At 38.4% G+C, this 23,387-nt stretch overlaps 1 protein-coding gene across 4 annotated transcripts in view; it reads left to right on the top strand.

The window, feature by feature from the left end:
• LOC137854797 (apoptotic chromatin condensation inducer in the nucleus-like) overlaps positions 1–23,387 on the top strand; it is a 93,676-nt gene that overhangs the window by 12,427 nt on the left and 57,862 nt on the right. For all 4 annotated transcript variants that reach the window (XM_068678669.1, XM_068678668.1, XM_068678672.1 and 1 more), the window contains one exon: positions 21,703–21,802. The gene's annotated coding sequence lies outside the window, so the exon portion shown is untranslated. The remainder of the gene's footprint in view (positions 1–21,702; positions 21,803–23,387) is intronic.

Genomic DNA, 23,387 nt, shown 5'->3' with positions numbered 1-23,387 from the left:
TGCTCAAACCATATATGCATTTGAACTGCTCATGAGTGATAAACCATTAGATCTTTAGATAATATGCTTCTGAAGCTGTATCTGTGCCAGCAGTTCAAATGGGTGAGGGACTACTCTCTAATTATGAGACCAGCTGGAATTTATGAATGTACAGCTAAAAATGAGCAATTAAAATTTATTTTTATATCATAAAAATGTCTTATCCCATATGTTGATAAAGAAATAACAGCATTAGGTATGCAATTGTTTCAACCATTTGTGATGTCTGTAGGAAACTATTTGAAATTGGGATATATGGGTGTTGTATCATGAATATATTACCCAGAAAGTTAATCATGCTGTCTTTTCAGCCTCATGCTAAAAGCAAGCCTGGTGGCAGTTTTGTTTTGAAGTCACATCTCCAATGATCTGGCAAGGTTGTGGGACTAGGCCAATGGGATACAGGGAAGTGGAGACTTCCAAAGTTGTTGGGATAGAGGAAAACAGGGAAAGTCTTTTTAGAACATAAAATATGGAACAAGAAATGTATGCAATTATCTGAGAGACCAAATTGCCCAGCAGTTAGAATATTTGGAAGAGACTGTGCCTTGCTCTGTTAAGCAGAGGTTCTTTCCACTGCTTTGAATAGTTAGAAGAATTGGTTTAGAAAAACAGCCCTCTCCTTCTTCCCAAATTTGCTGTCTGAAGCTGTTCTGAACTCAACAGTATTTTTTGATCAACTTGTACACTAATGCTCCTTATCCAGTTATTCTGTATTTTTCCCTACTCTAGATAACTGATGCTATATATCTATCCATCTGAATACTTGTTTGAGAGCCTGTTTTGGGGTTTCCCAATTTTCTCAGAACCATGGTCCTAGGGCTCTAACAAATGAAGTCTAAAGTTCTGTGCTCAGATGGAGCTGTATAATAACATCATCACTGAAGTCCATCTGAAACCTAGAGATTTTATTCCATTCCCTAGGAGTCTGAGTGCATTACTGCTGAGAGAGTATCTGAGAAGCAGGAGAGGAATCTCTTATTTCTAGACAGTAAGAAATAATTGAAATATGGTCCTGTCCTTATGCAGGCTGTTAAGACATGACTGAGACCAGATTTAATAACTTTTGCAAAATTTATCCTTAGCATGTTCACCCAGTGTGAGAGAGAGACCTCCTTCCTAGAAAGACATCATACACCACTGTAATTGGCAACATGTGCACTACATGCACAACCTAAAATTAAATTGACATGCCTTGGGAATTCCATCTGCTGTTGGATGAAACCTACTACAAAGTGAGCAGGGGAGCTAGGCCACTCAGAACTTCAGTCTCTCCCATAAAGCTGTGGGCAATGGTATGAAAAAGTGGGGGGTCAAGGCACAGAATTTATCACCACAATTCTGTTAACTATTCTGAAGAAAGATATAATCATCAAGATGAATAGTAATGGTAAAAAAATAGAAGTTCTCTGTGTTCCAAGTAATGATTTCTTACCATTTCTTACATCTTTTTCTGATATATCCAATGCTACTCATTGCTGAAGGAGTTTACAGGGCAAATGATTTACCAGTTGACCTGATTTAAAAAACAAATTGTTTTTAGGCCTGACAACAAAATCAAATAAAATGAATCATTAATGAGAATTAAAAGGACAGCTGGCATCTAAAGGAATGTACAAATCTGCAAGCCAACAGAATGACTTCTAAAGCAAATATGACAAAACAGAATCTGATCATGTAGATGTTTGTTAAGTGCAGAGATTACAAACCAAGAGAGTTTCATTGGCCTTAGTCATTCTTCCTTTATGGTTACAGTGACTTGTGATAGTGAGCACCATGTTGCAGGTCTAGATCTTCATGTTGCTATGCAATGTCAAAAAGAAGTCTGTATACATACAGACTGCAATATTGATTTTGAAGGGAACAGAAGTGTGCATTTGCAGTTCATCTGTCAGTAACAGACAGAAAACATTTTCTTGACTTAGAAAATACTTATATTTAGAATATTTTTAGCTGTAATAGTAATCCCCAACTATTTTTATAAAAACAAACTAATTGGAAAGTACTGTTTATCACAGCCCAGCATTCCCAGAAGGGGAATCAATTTATATAAACATGCTAAAACTGACCTATTTATGAAATGTTATGAAGAGCTGAGAAGAGAACCACAACAGATCTTTATCTTATGTTCACTGTTTTAAAAGATCAACAGTAAGATGAAGGCTGAGGCTAGTTATCACATATGTTTTAGACATGAATGCTAAGGTAATCTAAAATCCACTGCCAAAGCCACTGTGACTGCCAGCAAAATGTAAACTAATGTTCCAGGGCCCTCATTATATGCTTAATGTGACTATGCTTCCCTTTCCACATAAATCACTATGAATGCATCTGTCAGTTGCTCCTATGAAAATCACTGAATACAAACATAAATGAAATGCTGAAAACTGTAAAGAAACCATAATAATTTTTTGACGTAATCCTTATGGAAAAATGAAAACAAAAACAAAAAAACAAGAGAAAGAAGTTTTTAATTTAATATATGGAAATTCTCTATTAAAAACTAACATTAACAGGCATAAGTACAGATTTATTTTTAACACAGCTTAATTTAGTAAATGAATATGCAGATCAGAAAAAAATAGTGAAAAGACCAAATATGTTCTGCAAGTTCTCTTTTGTCCATAAGCAACTGTTACCTTCAGAGAATTTTCTGCTGGCCTCATTTATCATAACCAAAGAGGAAAATACCCATACTGTTGAGGTCAGTGGCAAAACTGCCCAGGAGATCAGCAAAGCAGCAATTTCAACAAGTCTTATTTTCATAAGGCAGAGATTTTCTTCTGCAAGGACTACTAAATGAGAGGTTATTGTGCACGGCCATATACACATAAGAAAGACTGGGAAAGAGCAAATAAGCCTCTTTCTGTCATGACCTTTGTGTAACAGGTTGGCAAAATCCATTTACATAATTTTTTCATCTCCCTTACATCTGGAGGCTTGAAGATCCAAGAGCTATATTCAGCAGTATACTTCACAGCCTTATCTCATTTTGGAGTAGGGTTGCCTGAAGTATCACTCAGGAGCTTGTAGTCTGTCTGTGGTGGTGTACCTGATGTTGATACAGATGTTTCTTCTGAGTACCTAGCTACTGCAGAAAGACTTAGGTCATTCCAAAGTACTTGCTACATGCTGAAGATCAAAATTCATGCTCAAGTTCTAATTTTCCTAGAGTCAATGCAAAAGTGAGGCAAAGTCTTAAGCAGCAGCATTATTACTAACCTACAAAATTAGAACAGATGATATTGTTGACATGAAGGAAAAGAAATTTCCGAAAGAGTGAAGCACATGAAAATTTTGGAAATTGTAAGATAGAGTTTATCTAACAATGCCCTAGAAAAGTGTTTTATTTATGATGTTGCCAGTAGCATTGCTCTAAGCTAAGATAATCACCATATAAACATTACTTTTTTTTGAGTGTTAGCTTTCTTCACTGAGGAATTGAGTGAGGGAGAGATAAAGGTAGACATAGCAAGGAAGAAGGGAGGAGAAAAGGCTGACAGAAAAAACAAGGAGAATGACAAAGCAAGGGAGATAGTGTTTGTGTTTAAAAGAACTTGAGGCTATGCCAAATCAGAATTTTCTTTAGGAATTTGAGAACTAAAAAACTTCATGAGCATGCACAGAGGGAAAGACAGAGACACTTTAAGTTCACTGTACTGTAGCAAGGCTGGGGAGAGAAAGCAGAGAAAAGAAATAAATGGCTATTGGCTTTTGCTGAAAAGAACAGAGGAAGGTTCATTGGATAGACTGTGAACCTCAGCAATTCTTTCAGTTAGCCTGGCTCAGGCAGATGATTATTAATAAAATCCAGTAGTAGGATTTCATACTGCTTCTATTCTAGGACCAATAAATAAATCAATAAAGCATACATAAATAAATACATAAACGTGGTATTCAGCTTGTGCGTTTGGCTAAGCTCTGAATTTGTAGTGTGAAGCTTCTGAAAGTTAAAATTCTTTGAAACTCAGACATATAACTGGATGAACTAAAAAGCTTACTGAGACTGTGCAAGTTCATAAGCTCTTGAACTAGCACAAACACATTTTCACTGGAATTGAGTTCAGCCCAGGTTGCTCAGCACTTTTTGTCTCAGTGTGCTGAAATCAGGTCTACAGGAGACACTTGTTGGGAAAACACAGTTGATGTGGGAGGTGATTTTTAAAAAATGTTATTTCCAGTCAGTGTAAGTCTGGATAGTTTGTGTGTGGACTATAACTATATCAACCAAATTACAAGAAGCTATTTGTCTTTTCTTCTGTAAACTACTAGAAGTTTAATGTTTTTGTAATATAGGTCTAATATATGGCATTTGATTTGTGGGCTTCATAAGGTTGGGAACAGTCCTCCTCAGTTTCTACATGTTCCTTTAGGACAGAACTGTTTCTAGGTGTTTCTTTAGAAGATGAACTGTTGAATTAAGACATATCTTAAGGCTTCCCTCCCCATGTAAGGAAATAAAGAGATCCGGGGCCTCAGGGCCTTAATATAGAAAGTGTTGAACATGCAATTTAGAGATATCCTACAACAGTTAGGTATCCTACTGCTGTTGAAAATGCTCAGTTCTTGTGAAAAAAGAATGAGATCTGGACCATCATTTCACCCCTGTCCTTATCTCCTAAAAAGGGTTTCAAGATGGGACAGTGTCGTGCATTACAGTGAAAGAAACTAAATGGACTGCAGTTATTCTGCTTTAGTATAAATGTGATTTCCTGAGGCCTGATATGACTCTTCCATGTTTTAGTGGCATTATATATATATATATATATATATATATATTTTTTTTTGTCCATTCAACTTGGAAAGGAAGAGTATATTATTCCCATTTTCTTTGCATCAGCCCTTTACACATGTATTACTGCATTCATATTGCACCAAAATAACAGAAAAAGAGCTCTTACTGTGAAACTCTACAGCCTTTTTTTTTTTCTGTAGAGATATTAATCTCCATGAGATACTTTGTATCTAAGACCTGAGACACTCAGACCTGATTAACAAAATGATTAATATATATTAAAAGGAAAGATTCTTTTTTATTATCATTATTCTTTTTATGAAGTATAAAAAGTCTAATATAATTAGAAATACATACTTTTTTTTTTCTATGCTGTGATAAACTTGATCTATGAAAGTGACTTTCATGCTTGCAAAATAATTCATAGGGTTAAAGGCTTCTCTAAATTGCTTCACTGGGTATCTGTTTACTCTTAGGAATACTGAAGGTTTAAAACAGTATGACTCTGTCCCTTGTTCCTGATTACTAATTCAGCAGAAGCATTATAAAAAAATATATCAAAGAAATGAAAATAAGTGGCATGACATAGTAGACCCCATTCTAGCTATGCTGTAGCTCACACTGGAAATGGAATCTCCAGTTTCATTTGTTTTGATGTACTGTATAAATATTTAAAGAATGCATGCTGCAATTTTATCCTGCTTTTGCTGAATTTCAGTGTAATATCTTGGTGGAGCTTTTAATGCTGATAGCACCTAGTGTTAAAATTGCTGGTTGAACAGACCAATGAAGGATGTGCATAAATCCATTTCTGCTCAGGAACACATCAATACAAGTTTGACTTGAAACAATGGTCCAAATCTCATTGAAATAGCAAGGAAGACATTGAGTCTTATATGCATATTATGAAGTTCTGTGTATACAAGATGAATCTTATCTAAACTTTGCCCATGAGCCTTTACTTCATTTCAGGATATTTTTTTGTGTAGAAAACATACTTTCATATGCAATTAAGTCATTATTAACTGACTAACTTCAAATAGAATAATAACTTCAGGCAAGTAACTGTGTCACAGAATCACCGAATGTTAGGGATTGGAAGGGACCTTGAAAGATCATCTAGTCCAATCCCCCTGCTGGAGCAAGAACACCTAGATCACGTCACACAGGAATGCTTCCAGGTGGTTTTTGAATGTCTCCAGAGAAGGACACTCCACACACACCCTGGGCAGCCTGTTTCAGTGTTCTTAACAGTGTCATAAAATAAAATGTCATTAAATAACAGTGTCATTACATAGAATTTTATAATCATTTGATATAACACATGCATTTGTATATCTTATAAGCTACTTGTCAAAAAATTAGATCCTTATAAGATTAGAGAGCTGAGACACTCTATCTTACCAATTAACAGTGGTGTAGGATCAGCAGTTGAAGATTAATGCGACAGATCTCATGTTGCCTGACACATTGGATTAAAATGAGGAACTCCAGAACTAAAAGTATGAAGAGCCTACAATTTCTAACATGGGTTAACAATAGACTCACAACATCCAATAAAATATGTACCACAGAGACCTGTAATCTATCTTGGAGAATGAAAAACTGCCACCTCAAAATCTATCAAAGACTCATAGGGTAATTCTTAGCAGTGACTTGAAAACTTGGGGGAAACCACAAGATACAGTCATTTCGCTGTCAATTCAATAAACTTTTAAAATGTGTGTTTCCTGAAGAGTCTGTTCAAAGTCTGAACAGAAGACCATAAAAAGTGGGAGGATACTCCTCTGGGGTCAATCATTTAACCACTATGACTACACACTCTTAAAGAAAACAATCCAAGGCCTCTTGTCTGTCTCTGAAGCTAAGTGGCAGAGCACAGTTTCTGGCCAGACTGGCTTGTCCTAGCAAAAAGAGTGGCTGTGTCCAGGCTGATTAGTTGTCAGTGTTGTCTGGTGTGGGCTGTTTCTAAGCTGTTCTGGCACTGTGAATTATCACATCAAGAGGCTGTGCATGGGAGCATCCTAACAATTTAGTGGCAGGGACAGTCACAAGGCAGTACTTAGTCCCGTACCTGACCCTGCTTTATCAAGAATGCACGTGAATGCATGAAGAATGCATGTGAAGTGCATGATTAAAGACTTTATCTAGCCTATATACTAATATAGTATACTACTATATAATACCATAGTATACTACTATATAATAATACTTGTAGAGGAAAGGGAAGGTGTGTGTGCAACTTGTCTCCAGATGGCTAGTAGCTCAGCTAACTTAGCTCATAAAAGGAGGTCCAAGATTAAGGAGGGAAAGAGTTGGGTAGTTATGATGAACTTCATCGCCCTGCATTGTTCACCTAGAATAGACTAATCTATTCAAATCTGTAGTCCCTAAATGTAGCCCTGTAACTGAATGTGTTGGCTTTCCATAAAAAAGTATTGGCTAATAATAAATATTAAATATGCATAATAAAGTATTGGCTTTTTTTTTTTTTTTTTTGAGTAGCTCACTAAACAAAGAAAAGTATTGGTAAGTGTGGTTGAGGAATTTCTAGGTTAGGAGTCCCATGTCTTTACTTTTTTTTTCCAACCTTTAGATTACTCATGAAGCTATTATCATTGAAAAGCACAGTGGCCACATATTTCCATGCTGCATCATGGCAGCTCAGTGAGAGAGGAAATAAGTGGCTATAATGAAAAATGTAGCCTAGTTTTGGAGTCTCAGGGGAAAGAAGACAGGTGGCATCAGAACTGTAGGTTTCTGAGCCCCCCCAAACCATTACATTTTTCTTCTGGGATTTTATTTTGTTTCTGAATACTTGGTTTCCATTTAAAAATTAGACGAAAGTTTTGTTGTTGTTGCTGTTGTTACCATTTTCCAAGAGAAATCCTTCCTTCTAAATGTTTTCCTTTTAATTTCAGGTAGAACATACTTTATATGATCTCCTACCTGAAACAAACAAACAAACAAAAGAAACAAACCCACAACCAAACCAACCAACCAAAAACACCTGTTCTGTGTTTAAACACATCTGTACAAAAAAATGGGGAATATACCTATCTCAACTTATTTATAGATGAACATGGCACTGAACTGGAGTTGCTAATCTGACTTCTAAGCAAAGCTGATTTTCTCCACATAACAGAACTGTATTTTCTGGATCTTGCAAAATGTACTGCTTTGTGATCTGTGTCTGTCTGTCTTTAAGATTAGGCAATACTTTATAGAGAGTCCTCTTTCTGTTTCATGAGGCATAGATAATTCATAGTGCTGTGTAAATAGTGCTTGAAATTTGGCTCACGGGAGCTATGTAACTCTAACACCCTTCTGTCTTTGTTATCTCTAAACTGTAATCTACTTTGTTAAAGGAGTCTTCTGTTTTCAAAGACAGGCCTCCATTTTGTCTTTGGTGTAATAATGTCTTGCAAAGAAAGCACACAATGTTCTCTCTTTAGTGTTCACTTCCAGATTTTCTTATTTTGTAATTTCTTGCTGTTTTTTTCCTTACTTCAAAACCCTGATAAGAGCACCAGGATTAACCAAGAGAAAGTTCAAAGTGGAGAAGAGAAGAAAGTTTCTGATTAGTAAGAAAAGTAAGGATCAAATAGCCAATATCATGACATATCTGCAATACACGTCCAGTTTAAAAAGAACAGTTGGAAATTTGTATACAAAGGTAAAACAGATCCGTAATTATATTTGCACTAAACCATTGTCTAGAAACCTATTCACAGAAGATAGTTTATGAACCTGATCTGGGATTCTTCTGGCTGAAAGACAGTGTATAAATATAAGATCATTTTCATGTAACTTTGACCACATTATGCACTGTATGTTGGATGACTGAAGAAATTAAATACATTAGTATGATGGACCACAGAGTGTGCTGTTAAATATAAATTAATGAACAAGCATGCTAATGAACAAATGACATATTAAGCACATGATGGAGCAGAATTTGTAGTAGAAAACAAATGATTGCTTGCAGATGACCTAGGTTTGTTAATTTGAAAGCAGAATCTTAAAGTAAAGCAAATGCAAATTCATTCCTTTCCTTGTACCCAAGTCAATTAATTTTTACTTTCCACAGCACTGGGGGAGGAACCTAAGATTAGTTTTCAGAGTGTTACATGAATGAGTAAAATTAATACATTATCTCTATCTGGAGAGTGCATTTTTACATGTGAGGATAAATTACTTTTGTGTCACTTTCAAATCTTAAACAAACTCTATCAAGAGAATAAAATATCCATTAAAAAGATATTTTTAATGCTTATCAGAGGGGTTTCTGTGCCAAATACACACTATTCTGTGAAGTACAGTGGTATGCTGGTACTCCTTTGATCTCAACATCCTTCATTCTGGTCTACTGCCAAGGGTCATTCACTCACTCCACACATCAGTTGGGACAGGAAAAAAATGAATGAAACAACTCTTGAGCTGAATTCACACCTCACTTCCCCTATTTCTCTGTCTGTTTGACTCTGATGTCTTCAGGGAAGCTATTCCTCATTTATTCTGATATGCACAACACCATCTGCAGCTTCAACACAGACAGATGGCATCTTCCTTGCTTAGTTAAATAAAAAATAAATATAAATTTTAATTAAATTAACTAATTTAAATAACTTAAGTTATTTAAATAATAACTAATTTGAATTAGTTAAATAAAAGATAAAGTATCCCAATTCATAGCTGGAAGTGTTATGATGACTTTTCTGAGGAAGGACACACTACAAAGTGTAATGTGGAGTTACTGAGCTAACCCTGCCTATTTCAGTATGTGATCACCTCATCATGGCCCTGTTAGTTCAGGTGCCACTGTTATTGGTTCAGGTGCAGCAATGTGCTAACATGGCTCTGCTGCTTCCAACATCCACATAGTTTTCCCTGAAAAACACTGCCATGCCTTGCTTGACTCTGCTGTGTGTGGTAGTACATGGACTTACAGAGGTGTCCTGTCTACACCATGCTTCCTCTAGATATCCATATTCACATTATATAAACCTCTTTATTGGATTTAACCTTCACACCTCTGAAAGGTGTAGGAAATATTCCTATCTTCATTCCTCTAAATGGAGACAGTGTATTGTGTCGCATCCAAAGACTTCCAAAAGACATTTTTTTTTTTCCTCCAGTAGAATCCTCAAGTCTTTCTCTGCAGGGCTGTTCTCAATGTCTTCCAGTCTGTACTCATGTCTGGGACTGCCCTGACCCAGGTGCAGCATCTTGTACCTGGACTTGTTGAACCTCATTAGGTTCACATGGGCTCACTTTTCTAGCTTGTCCAGGTCCCTTTGGATGGCATCCCTTCCTACTGTTTTATTGACTGAACCACTCAGCTTGGTGCCATCTGCAAACTTGTTGAGGGTGCACGTGATTCCATGATTACACTATGTCATCGATAAAGATATTAAACAGCAGTGGTCCCAGGACAGACTTCTGAGGGACACCACTCATCACCACCTTCCACCCAGACATATAGCCACTGACTACACCTCTCTGGGTGTGACCTTCAAGCCAATTCCTTATCCATTAAATGGCCCTCCTTTCAAATCCATCTCTCTACAATTTGAAGATCAGGTTGTTGTGCGGGACCAAACCAAAAGCCTTACAGAAATCCAGGTAGATGACATCGCTCAGTCTTTCCATGTCAACCTATGCAGTCATTCCATCATAGAAAGCCAACAGATTGGTCAGACATGATTTGTCCTTGGTAAAGCCATGCTGGCTCTCTATTGCAAGCTCTCTACATCTATTGCAAGCTATGGCCCAGTTGGCCATCAAACTAAAGACATTTAATACTGATATAGGGACTGTCCAGTTGCCCTGAGGACAAGAAGCATAGCTCATGTCATTGAGACAAGCTGTCTTACCCACCACAATACAACAGCTGTGCTGCCCACTGGGTTACCACAAAGTGCACTGCTGGCTTGCGGGGAAATAATTCCAAACACTGTTTTCTTTTCCAAAACTGTTTTCTTCTTCAGAAACATCTGAAGTTATATACATGAGCCTTCAGATGTCAGTTCCTTCATGCAATCAAATTATCATAAATACAATAATGCAATATCTGATATCATAAACCCTCAGAGTAATTCAAAGTAAATTTATGATGTTCCTTCAGACTAGATTATTCTTTCTGAGTGATTTTCTTCTATTTTTCCTGATTCCAACCATGTTTTTAAAGTGGTTTTAGAACTTCTTAACTGTAGCATGAGTCTGGATCTGGCCCTACATATCTTCCATTGACTTATCTTTTTTGTACACACTATTCCTCTCTCTTTATTTCTATATATTTCACTATTTCTGTAACTTGATTTGATGAAGCTGTAATTCTGTACTTTTCCCTGAAGTATTAAAATCAAAGAAAAGATAGCAGGTCAGTAAGCGCTTTGCACACATAATTCGAGAGCCATTCTACAGACATTTCATTTTTGCACTTAAGCAACATAAACGAGCCTTAGAGTGGGATAGAATAGGATTACTTATATCCATTTTAAGGCAATGTTATACTTCAGGGATGGTGAAAGAGCCATAACTGTAAATTAAAATGAGTCCTTTTCAGTCAAAATTGCTTTGAATTGCTGCACTCATTTCATAGAGGCAATATGTTCTCTTGATACATTGCAAATTCTCCATGCCTGCAACGCCTACAACATGGCTCACAGTTGTAATCTTTGCAGAGCCAGGTATAGTGGTGAATGCCAGAAATTCTTTCACTGTTTTTTTCAAAGGATTGATATATTTCTGCACGTGTCTATGTGCGTCAGTCTTCAGTATTGAAACAGACCCTGTGGCATGCAATGCTTACATGCCTGCCTCCTACTCCTGCCTGTGAACAGTCAGAGCATCACCTCTTCTTGCAGTAACAGAGGTTGCATGGGGTTACAGTAAGGTGATAGTGGTACAACTATAGATATCACCGAGAAATGTGCTTGTTGTGTTATTCACTGCAGATAGCAGATGTGAATGGCCCATTACCTGCTTCTAGAAATGCCTTGTGTGATGGCCCTTTTTCTTTTCCCTTTTGAAAGATATCTTTCAAAAATCCTCAGTCTGTTTTGAATTTCTTTCAATATCTTTTTCATTCTCATGGAGGATGAATAATTTGGGAATACCGTTTCATTTACACATTAGTATCTGACTGGGGAAGCATTTCTAATGCAATACAACATAAGAAAGTAACACAAGACAAATGTTCAGCTTCTGCATAAAGTGGGTCTAGCTTTCCAGGGTCTTGCACCTTAAGTTGGTGATTGGGCAAGTACCAAAGAAGTGTAAGTCTCTATTGCTATGGTAAGTGAGGGATAAGAGAAACCTTACATTAATACACTCTTATACTAGCTGGTATATTAGATTGGTCTTAAAGAAAATGTAATTTCAAGCTCTTTACTTTGCCAGACAGTAAATAAGAGTGAAACACCCGAGTTTTGAACTCATATTGCACAGATGTAAATGATTATACCATGGCTATGTGAGCACAGGCAGCATGTGCTGACATTTGGGCATGAGAGGCTTGACATTTGCATGTACATTTTCTGTGGGTGCAGCCTGAAAGCAGCAGAAAATTTTAAACTTTCAATACCTGCAAGTGAGAACTTGCTGGCATAAGGATGCTCAGGAGAAGAATTGTAAATTAGTTCTTAAAATGGATTAGTTAAGGATAATTAAGAAGCTTCAGGAACCCATTCAAAAGGAAAGGATCTCAATTATATCTGTTTGCTTCCCAAACAAGCACAACTACCAAACTAGCAGACTGTGCATACATTGAAGACATTGCAAATATGAAGTAAGTTTTATTACTTTAAACCTTTTACTGAGAATGCATTTTTATACATTTTACATCACACTTGGCGTGGAGTTCAAAGAATTATCTTGTCTCAGCTGATGGGCACAAAGTGTCTTGATGTAGTGCACAGTGTATTGGAACCATGGAAAAACATTTTGTTACCAGTGGCCTGCACTCTTAATGATAATCTTAAATTTCATTAAAAAAAAAGAAGTAGTGAAAACAAAGCAGAAGTTAAAACAAAGCCTCACTGAATGAAAACAGGAACAGACCACATTAAAACTGATTCCTATATATGTGCTATTCCATGACACATCTAGGCAAAATGCAGTCGAACAGAACCTATTTGAAGCTCTTTATGTGTTCGGTGTTCACTGAGGTGTGTTGCTTTGCATTCGCGTTTTAGATATAAGGTGATTTTGGAAGGAAAGATGTCTCACCATATTGTGTGAGAGTCAAGTGTAATGGCAGCACACCACAGATGCCTGCCATATGTTGCACACATTTTAATACTCAGTAGCAAACCTTTTTATTATATGAGAGCAAGAAGAAGAAGGTTCACTTCATGAAAGCAGGTGAAGTAAACCCCATTGAGATGTATGTCATATGGAATGCATAATGGATGATGGTCCAGATGCATCCAAAAAAGAAACGTGCTTTGCGTGCAGCTGAGATAGGGAAGCCTGTGGTAAATTCTGCCCTTTGTCTATGAGGCTTTGGCTCTGGACAGGGATTCTTGTCATGTGTTTCTTCCAAATATGTTAGTATTTAACCCATACATATTACCATATATGGGTGTCTACTTAAGTACTTTTGAGTTTACCATGTGTGTATTTTTTTCCTATTCATTCTCTCAGAACTACTTAGTTAAAAATTCAGTGGGCTTAATGTTTATTGGGTTTTCATTTATGCAAGAGAAAACACATTTTTTCTTTAGAATAAGTAGAGGACGTGGGAGAAAGAAAAAAATCAAACAAATGGAAATTCTCAACAAGAGAACATTGCAACCAAATTCTGCTCTCAAAAATGTATTCAGCTACCAGAGCCTTTATAAGGTACATTGCATGGTTAACTACACAAACTGGATTTTCAGCCATTGGGAGGTGTAGTCCATTTTACAATGGCCATTTCAGATGGAAGATGCTGTCCAAGATGAAGTACCTACATAAAATGTCATCCAGTTTGTTCACATCTCATTTTCCCTGGGATCTTATTCCAGTGTAATTGTTATAATGGTAGTTACAGCAGATATTAGACACAAGTCCCTCTTATAAGATGGGTTTCAATTATTAATAAGTCTGACTGAATTCAGATGACAGAGGTCTGGTAATAAAAAATGTGCTTTTACCAGAATGCTAATGTGTTAAATCAGGCTGCTTATTTAGGTGCCTAAACATGGATTTACTACCTAATGTTCATGTTTTATGTTAGATTTGCATGAGTAACATTGGAAATCTTACATTCTTGGCCTGAACAAATGAGTAGTGTTTCTTTAAGGAAAAAAAAAAAAAAAAAAGCCCCCAAAGGAAAAAAACCCAGAGCCTTCATTAGGTTTTCTGCTAACCAACATTCCTATGTTTTATATTCAAACCAACATATTAACATGAAACAATCATTCCAGATGGAAGAAAATATAACTTTTAGGGTCAGGAAAGGGGTACATAAAATTCTGGCAAATTAGAAGGAGAAATCTACAGGGGCTAAAAACCTCTTTAATATATGCTTTAATCCCCTTGTGGATCATTGCGGTTTGGACCTGCAGACACTGAAATGAGAAAATGCTACCATAAGCTGACCAGTTTTAGTGCTGAAAGGCAATATCCACAATGTTCCTCAGGCTTCCAGGGAATGAAAGACCTTGAATATATGTCTATACATTCTACCAAACAGCTGACAGAGTAGACGCCTACCCTAAATTAACATGTCTCAGACTATGGTGTGAACTTCAATAGAAAAAATACCTAGCCCAAAGTCAGTATAATTTAGAAAATACAACACTTTTTAAATATCATATTTTTAAAGCTGATTTTGTTGAGGAACAACAACAACAAAACTAAACAAACAAAAAAAAGAAAACAGCCAATCTAAAAAAATCACCAAAACCCAACCAACCAAATGTACAAAAACAGCCAACTAACCAAAAACCAAAAACCAACCAACCAACCAAACGTAAAACCACCACCACCAACAAAAAACAAACATTGAACATTTCAGTTTTGGCTTCAGGAGAGAGTTTCAGGAAACTACAGCTTATGCCATGTTTTAGCTAATCTACATGAATACAGCATCTGTAACTGCTTTATGTGGTATTTAGTATTTTGACAAGAAGATTTTACTGGTTTTCTGTCATAAAACATTACCAGGTTCTTCTAGTACATGCTCTAAGTTTGAGTTTTAAAAGTAGAATCAGATGCTTCTTCATTTTATGTATTTAGCCTGATAATATCAGCAAACAGGTCTCAGTTCCTTTTACTGCCCTCCCTTCCCACTCTGGGTTTTGTTGTTTCCAGCTTCAGAATTTCCAGGAGCCATATCAAGGTGCACCTAGTCAAAGAAAAAGAGGGAATGTATTTTAACTATCTTCAGCTACAACACCTGACTTTTGTCAACTTTTGCTAGCATCCACATACTAGTTATCTTCAAGGTGAGAAGTGAAACTCATTTTGCGAAAGTATTGACATGAATTTGGCCAAAAAGCAAGCAAGAGCTGAAATCTCATTAAGAAGCAGGAAAAATCAGGCATGTAACAGTAATACTGCATGAACTTTACCAGTTGTCTGTCCATTAGCAAAATGGCCGGGATTTGAGGGTGATATTTGAGAGGCAGTCCATCCATTTCCTACCTTCCAAACAAAAATGTGATTTACAACTGGATGATAATGGAACTCTTACATCCAAAAAACTTACTGGAGGAAGTCCTTGCAGTCAAACTGGTTTCTACTTTCCTTCAGCTCCTTCTGTATCTCTCATGTAAACACAACATTTGCATGTGTGCTACTCATATAGTACCTAAAACCACTGATTATTTCAAGACATTGGATCAACAGAAGCTCAGCAAAGAGTGAAGCAATTCTTTCAGCCAGGAACCTGAAATATTTCTGAAATGTTTCCTAAACATTAACAGGAACCAGGAGGTATTTTGATAGACTTATAAATTTAAAGTCATTTATAACAATACTGAGCTTATTGGTTTATTACACCAGCAGGAATTACATATTGTAGTATAAAATCAAAGGCCAACATAGTTCAGATATCTTCATCTATAATTAAGACTTCCATGTATTTTACAAGATTCAAGAGAGAGAAAATACTATAAAATCTATAGACCCTATTCATTAAAAATGCTGCTTATGTAATCAATTCATATATTTCAATGTGTTTTTTGGGCATCCTGGAATATCTGCATTAAATACATATTGGACAATATCAGCTATATTTATTATGTTTAGGACTGTGGATCTACAAATATAGATGAGATATGGCTGCTAAAATGTAGGTCTGTTTTTATACTTATTATTATTTATTCAGTATATCACAGTAGCATGCAAACTGTATGCACATATAGCATCACTTGTAGTCATTCCCCATGTTAGCAAAAAGATCTCTCCTAGGTTTGTAGCTGAGTGTGCACAGGATTGGTGTTCTGGTCTATGCATAGTACTGGTATCCCTTCAGAGGAAGAGAGTTAAAATGGGAGTTTCTCAAACTGTATTTGTTTGAAGATTGCTCTCAGAAGAAACATTAGAGCAGCTCCTGATCTCCTGGCTTCTGAACTCCATGTCCTCTTTAAGTTCCTCAAATCAAGACTCCAGACCTGTGCCCCTCACCTAGCTGATCTTTATGTCAAACCTGTTTAAACCTCTAGTCCATATGTATTCCTTCATTTAGCTCTATGCACGTACTGTGACAAAATATCCCAGGATCCTATCACTCTTCTAGGCCTAGGCCATCATCCCCACCTGGCACACAGCTGCACAAAGGTTGCTCTGAGAAGAGTAGTTCTGCTTATATTTTTCAAAATGGTGCATCAGTGCCAGATGCTTCAGAGAGTCAGCTCCAGTTAATTTATATGCAATGCAGTGGCACTCACAACTTCTGATGCTGCAGGGGTACACGTCTTAGAATTTGTGAGGTACTTATCCCACCATCCTTGTAAAATATTGCACATGGAGAGGACTGGATATTAGCACTAACAAAACAGTTTAAAAGCTCCACATATAATGATCTACAAACTTCTAATACAGGTAGTTTAGCTAAGATTAATATAATTACTGCTGTTGAAGCAAATGCTTTCTGAGGTGGAAGGTTTCTATGCCACTAGTAGTTATCTGAAACTTGTCTGATGTTCTAATAATATTGTTGAATATACTCATATATTTGCTAGAAAAATATTGAAGTTGAGGAGAGGTGGGGAAGTATGGTAAGAAAGCCACCTACCTCATGTCCAGGCAAGCTTAGTGATTTCCTAATTAATTACACCACTAAATGATTTCCTTGGTTTAAAATGAGAGGTGTCATGTCCACAGGTTAAAGAGCTCTGCTCAGTTGAGAGGGTGGCCTCCAGCCATGCCTGGGAAGTGCTTGTAGATTTTCTGCCTGTAACTGCAATTAATTTGTTCTAGAGGAGCATCTTAAAATAACTTGTAGGCATTCCCACAGGAACTTCAAGTTGAAAATACAAGAAGAACCAGGCAGGATCAGATTCAAAGTGATGCATTGTTCACATTTGTGATCAGCGTTTTGATGCAGAATACTGTACTGTACAGTTTTACTATGGAAATTTTCTCTAAGAATCAGCCTTAGTGCAAAACTTCTGAAGTAGGATGATGCAAAGAGAAAAAACACTACATAATTCACTACAATAGGGCATGATTTATTTATCCAAGGAGATTTCAAGTGGACATTTAGATACCGCCACTGTGGCAGATGAATTAGCATGGGAAACTGCCGCTGATTCTACTTTCCAAGAGATCTAGTATGTTACCAGAACACCATGGGCTGGAAAAAATTATAATCTACAAATGGAAAATTGAAATATACTGAAATCTAACCAGGGAGTCAGAGGAACATGTCTCCTGGAATGGCTCCTGTGTTGGCAGAAGTGACTGGGCAGTGATCCCAGAGCATATTAATCTACAGTCATGAAGCTAGCAGAGGAAGGTCATTTAGTTATTAGGAAAATAAAATAGTTTTTATAAACTGAAGTTTGGTGATCATTAAAGGATTACACTCCCACCAGTTTTGTTTGAGACAGTCCACTGGCTAAGCTAGGGCAACAAGACTGCCTACTCCAGGGCTAGGGATTGTCCCCAAGCTGGGGAAGCATGCCTTGTATCCACAGTTTGGATTTCTGTGTTTTCTGTGTTTTTTCCCAAACGAGGTAGCTATATCCACACTGCTTATTGGGCACAGTCCCCAAGCTGTACTGAGATTTATGTCTGAGAGTGGTATCTGGCAGGAACTACAGCTGTTACAGAGAGGGTGTTAACAGTTAAGGAGTACAATTGTCATTCACTGCTTTAGCCAGCTCTTTCTTCCCATTTTATTCTCTAATACAGATATAGCCTGTATATCTTACAACAGCTGTCTGCACAAAGTATCCTGTGGCTGTCTCTTTGCTTCCAGGAGCAGCCTAGGATTTAATCATTAGAGAGGAAATTTTGAATCCTAACAGGCAAAAGAAGGGACAGGACACAAGACTGAGATATTTATCACAAGATTTGAGTGATCTGTATGTTAGGTGACTAAGTTTAAATTACTTACATTGGCTGGATAAACTGGCTGGATAGCCGGGCCCAAAGAGTTGTGGTGAATGGAGCCAAGTCCAGTTGGAGGCCAGTCACTAGTGGCGTCCCCCAGGGCTCGGTGCTGGGGCCGGTCCTCTTTAACATCTTCATCAATGATCTGGATGACGGCATTGAGTGCACCCTCAGTAAGTTTGCAGATGACACCAAGCTAGGTGCGTGTGTCGATCTGCTCGAGGGTAGGAAGGCTCTGCAGGAGGATCTGGATAGGCTGCACCGATGGGCTGAGGTCAACTGTATGAAGTTCAACAAGGCCAAGTGCCGGGTCCTGCACCTGGGGCGCAATAACCCCAAGCAGAACTACAGGCTGGGAGAGGAATGGTTGGAGAGCTGCCAGGCAGAGAAGGACCTGGGAGTGATGGTGGACAGTCGGCTGAATATGAGCCAGCAGTGTGCTCTGGTGGCCAAGAAGGCCAACGGCATCCTGGCTTGTATCAGAAACACTGTGACCAGCAGGGCTAGGGAGGTGATCGTCCCCCTGTACTCGGCTCTGGTGAGGCCGCACCTCGAGTACTGTGTTCAGTTTTGGGCCCCTCGCTACAAGAAGGACATCGAGGTGCTTGAGCGGGTCCAAAGAAGGGCGACGAAGCTGGTGAGGGGCCTGGAAAGCAAGTCCTACGAGGAGCGGCTGAAGGAGCTGGGCTTGTTCAGCCTGGAGAAGAGGAGGCTCAGGGGCGACCTTATCGCTCTGTATAAGTACATTAAAGGAGGCTGTAGCGAGGTGTGGGTTGGCCTGTTCTCCCATGTGCCTGGTGACAGGACGAGGGGGAATGGGCTAAAGTTACGCCAGGGGAGTTTTAGGTTAGATGTTAGGAAGAGCTTCTTTACTGAAAGGGTTGTGAGGCATTGGAACGGGCTGCCCAGGGAGGTGGTGGAGTCACCATCCCTGGAAGTCTTCAAAAGACGTTTAGATGTAGAGCTTAGGGATATGGTTTAGTGGGGACTGTTAGTTTTAGGTCAGAGGTTGGACTCGATGATCTTGAGGTCTCTTCCAACCTAGAAAATTCTGTGATTCTGTGATTCTGTGACATTGGGTTCTGTTTACTGAGTGAAATAAGAATTTATACAGGCAAGCCAGCTCAACCCAAGCTGGAGATTTGAGTTAGATCAGATGAATAACCTTTTAGAGGTTCTTGTTTCTCTCCATTGACTAAGAGAAGCTGATGATGACTTATACATATAAGTTTCAGATCATAGGATAAATCAAATTAGAAGAGATCTTAGTGGGCCTCTAGTGCAGCCTCCTCAGCAGAATAAACTATGAGGTGAGATGAGGCTTCTCAAGGCTTTTTCCATTCAAGTCTTTAAAACCTTTGATGATCGAGACTGAACATCTTTAGGAAACATCTTCCAAAACCTGACTGTCCTATAAGTAAAAAGGTTTTTCCCTATACAGCATCAGAACCTCTTCTCTTTTTAAAAAGTCAGAAACTCTTCTGTTTCATTTTACATCATTTATCAGTATGACATCCTCATGCCATGTTCCACCATGAAAAATCTGCCTCCATCTTGCTGGTAATAACTTTGTAGGTTCTGTCCAGCTGTTGTTAAGTCCTCCTGAAACTATCTCCTTTCTAGGCTGAACGAAGTTAGTTTTCTCAACTTCTCACAAGGTGAGTCCTCCAATCAACCTTTGTTTGCTCTTTGCAGAACTAATTTTTTCATTGATATATGCCTTGTACTGAGGATTGTAAAACTATATATAAAGGAGTCACCCTCACTACACATCTGAGAGCAAATACATAGGGGGCAACTGCCAGAGAAGGTTTTGGATAAGAAGAGGAGATAAAGGAATATCCTGAAGAATTACTATAAAACATGAGATTTAAAATACAGCCTTGCATGTAATGCTTCCCAACTAACCAACTTAAATAACTCCTAGATCAAATGTGTTATTGTTTAGGATTTCTCTGCTCTATATCACAGAATCACAGAATTGTAGGGGTTGGAAGGGACCTCAAAAGATCATCGGGTCCAACCCCCTTGCCAAAGTAGGCTCCTTAGAGCAGGCTGCCCAAGTAGGCATCCAGACAGGCCTTGAATATCTAAAGAGGTAACTCCACAACCTCCCTGATTGTATATGCTTATGTATATTGTATATGTATATATGTATATGTTCCATCTGGAACCCAGGTATCGTAAAGGAAATAGAAGTGCCTAACTGAAAGCTGTCAGTAGTGGAGGATAACCTCCACTATTTGGTCACCCCAGACTTACAGTAGAATCATCACAGCAATGATGTGACACTGTATTGGTTTCCACATGAAACTGAAGATTGCGGATGCACTGTTACCTAGAGAATTCCAAAACCATTTCCTGAAATGCTCTTCAGTGCTTTTGTTTGCTCTGCCTACATCATTCTGTACCACCAGTACAAATAGGAAGAATTACCTGACCAGGACCAGACCTGTGACATGTCTTTGGCTGGGAAGACAGAAATGAGACCTGGAAATACTTGAGCACATTTCTGTTCCGGTGTCTGAGGAAGAACAGGAAGATTCCTCCCTCCCGACATCTCAAAACCACATCCTAAGGTGGCTTCAATCAAGGAAACTTTAAGTGCTATGAGTCACTACTGGGTGCTCTAAAACAGAACTTTGTGAACTGTAGCGCCAATATCAACAACTGTCTGTGCTGGTTACTGAGGCAGGGAGCAATCCCTTACCCAGACACCCAGTTATGCACCAGCTCTCCACGACTGACTCCCCCTGTAGCAGACCGACTGGCCTCCCAGTGCATAGCCCTTGACCCTGAGGCTCCTTCAGACATTATGTACAATCTCTATGGCTTTATGTTATGGTTGTGTGTATGCTTGTTTTCTTCTAGTTCAGACAGTTTGAAACAATTTTCAGGCCATGCTGCAGTCCATCAGCAGGGTGCTTTTGTGGCATCCAAATAAAAGTATGTGCTGTTGTGTGCCTCAGTGAGTGAGGCAGCTGAGTGACAACTGAGGCAACATGAGTGGCAACTATGAACACAACACTGAACATCTGGACAACTCCAGAGACTTGCTATCATCATGTCTATACAGTAAATTATCTAGTGCCAAATGGGCACTGCTACACACCCATGACATTGTTAAACTGTTGGAAAGGTCTCAGTGGTGTTACTGGTTTGGGTCAGCACTGTACCTGCTCTAAAGGATGCCCTGAGTTTGCCAAGCTAGACCCTAAAAACCAGGGTAGGGCCATCCTTGAAGAAAGGAATGCTGCCTCTCCCCTCTATCCTCTTCTCAGACTCACACATCAGACATAGAGATGAAAAAAGAGATGAAGAAGAAAAAAAAATATTGTTTTCACTCAATCTGTGTTTTCATTTGCTTTATGTTTTAGGAGCCATCAGACAAAAGGGCAAGAGTAGAAACAAAATCCATTTCAAAAGGCAGAGAAAAGAAATGAACAGCAACAACAACAATGACAAAAAAAACAAAAGGTAATTTCAAGATAAATCCTCAACTTCTAAGCTGCAGGGCCAGGCCTTGGATATTGTTAATGAACCATTAGCCCTGCCTTAATCACAACATCTCTTTCTTTTGTTCTCACACCCCACTGCTTTTTCACAGCCGGAGACACTCGGGTTTTCAGAAGTGACAGTGCTCCTCACGAGCGCAGTTCATGCTGGTTGTAATGGACACATCTGTGCTTGCAGTGTTTGTCCATCATCTACACTGTTTGCTTTTAGCAGCACGAGGAGGAGAGTGTGATGGTATATGTGCGTGTATGTGTGTGTGTGAGCTGCAGCAAGAATGCAGAGACCACTTACAACCCTGCTAAGCTGCTCTGTTTCTCAATACTGTATTTATTGCAACTCACTTTGTAGTCAGATGAATGGGGTATTTTTTTAAAGAAATTTTACTCCCAATTGTTTTTACTACAACATAAATTTACTGAATCTTTATTAGACAGTAAGAACTCAGGCAACCCTTGCTGAGACTTGATCTTCTATTGAAATATGTACAGCTTTACCCTGAAAGTAGTCCTTTAAGCTGAGTAACAAAAGCTTACAGACAGAAGTCCCCTCTGCAGAGGCAGCACTGCCTTTCTGCTCCACCACTGCCCCCCAGATCAGTTCCCTGTTGCAGTGTCAGTGCTGGCAAATGAAAAGAGTCAGCGCACTTGCATGCAATTTCCGTTAAACTATTAGCCTGGTCCTGGGCACAGTTTTGGCTGCAGCCAGTGAACAGTCTCCTGCACAATGCCTGGCAAGGTTTGGAGAACTGCCTGAACAATCTGGTCCCAATCCTGATGCGGTGGGGGGATGCAGCTGTGTGGGAGTGAGTCATGCCACGTCCTTCAGCCTGCAGCCAGAGACTGGGTCCTGGACTGCTTTATTTACTTGAAGTGACATGATCTCGGTATCCGCTTTATTTTTCCTTTCCTAGAAACATCTTAGATTACTATTTTTTTAGGCTCTGGTTATACAATGAGGATGTCATGAATGGTTATCTCTGTGGCTCCAGGTTATTTCTTATCAGTGTGAGATGGCGTTTTTACCCCACACCAACACCACTCCTTACACCAAGGAAAATGAGGGAAAACCCTTCATCAGTCAAACTGCTTGTTGTCTTTGAAACTATAGAAGAAACAGCCACACAACCCTATTTAGGGAAAGGGCTGAGAAGACCTGTTTTTTGATCTCCTTGTTCACTTAATTATAAAAAAACCAGATTTTAATATATTATTTTTGCTTCCATATTTCTTAAATAATATTGATGTTCTCATATTTTGTCCTGAATATGCATTTAATGACCTTTTTTTTTTTTTCATGTTAATTCCATAAGTTATTATTTAATATGCAAGGTAATGAAACATTAGGCCTAAAGCACAGTTAGATTTCATCTGTCTTCTTGTGCATCTTCCTATCGTCATTCACTCAATCTATTAGTACACCAGCTTTGTCCTAACAATCACTCTAGAATGTTTTCAGAATGCTAGAATGGATATTGTGAAGCTAATGACTCTAAATATCAAATTAATTTTCCTATTGGCTTGGTATTCTCGGTTTAGTAATATGTTAG

This window comes from Anas acuta, chromosome 3, assembly GCF_963932015.1.
Source record: "Anas acuta chromosome 3, bAnaAcu1.1, whole genome shotgun sequence".
In the NCBI taxonomy this organism is placed as follows: Eukaryota; Metazoa; Chordata; class Aves; order Anseriformes; family Anatidae; genus Anas; species Anas acuta.
Note: the sequence above shows the minus strand (reverse complement) of the source record. Positions and strands in the feature narration are given on the sequence as shown.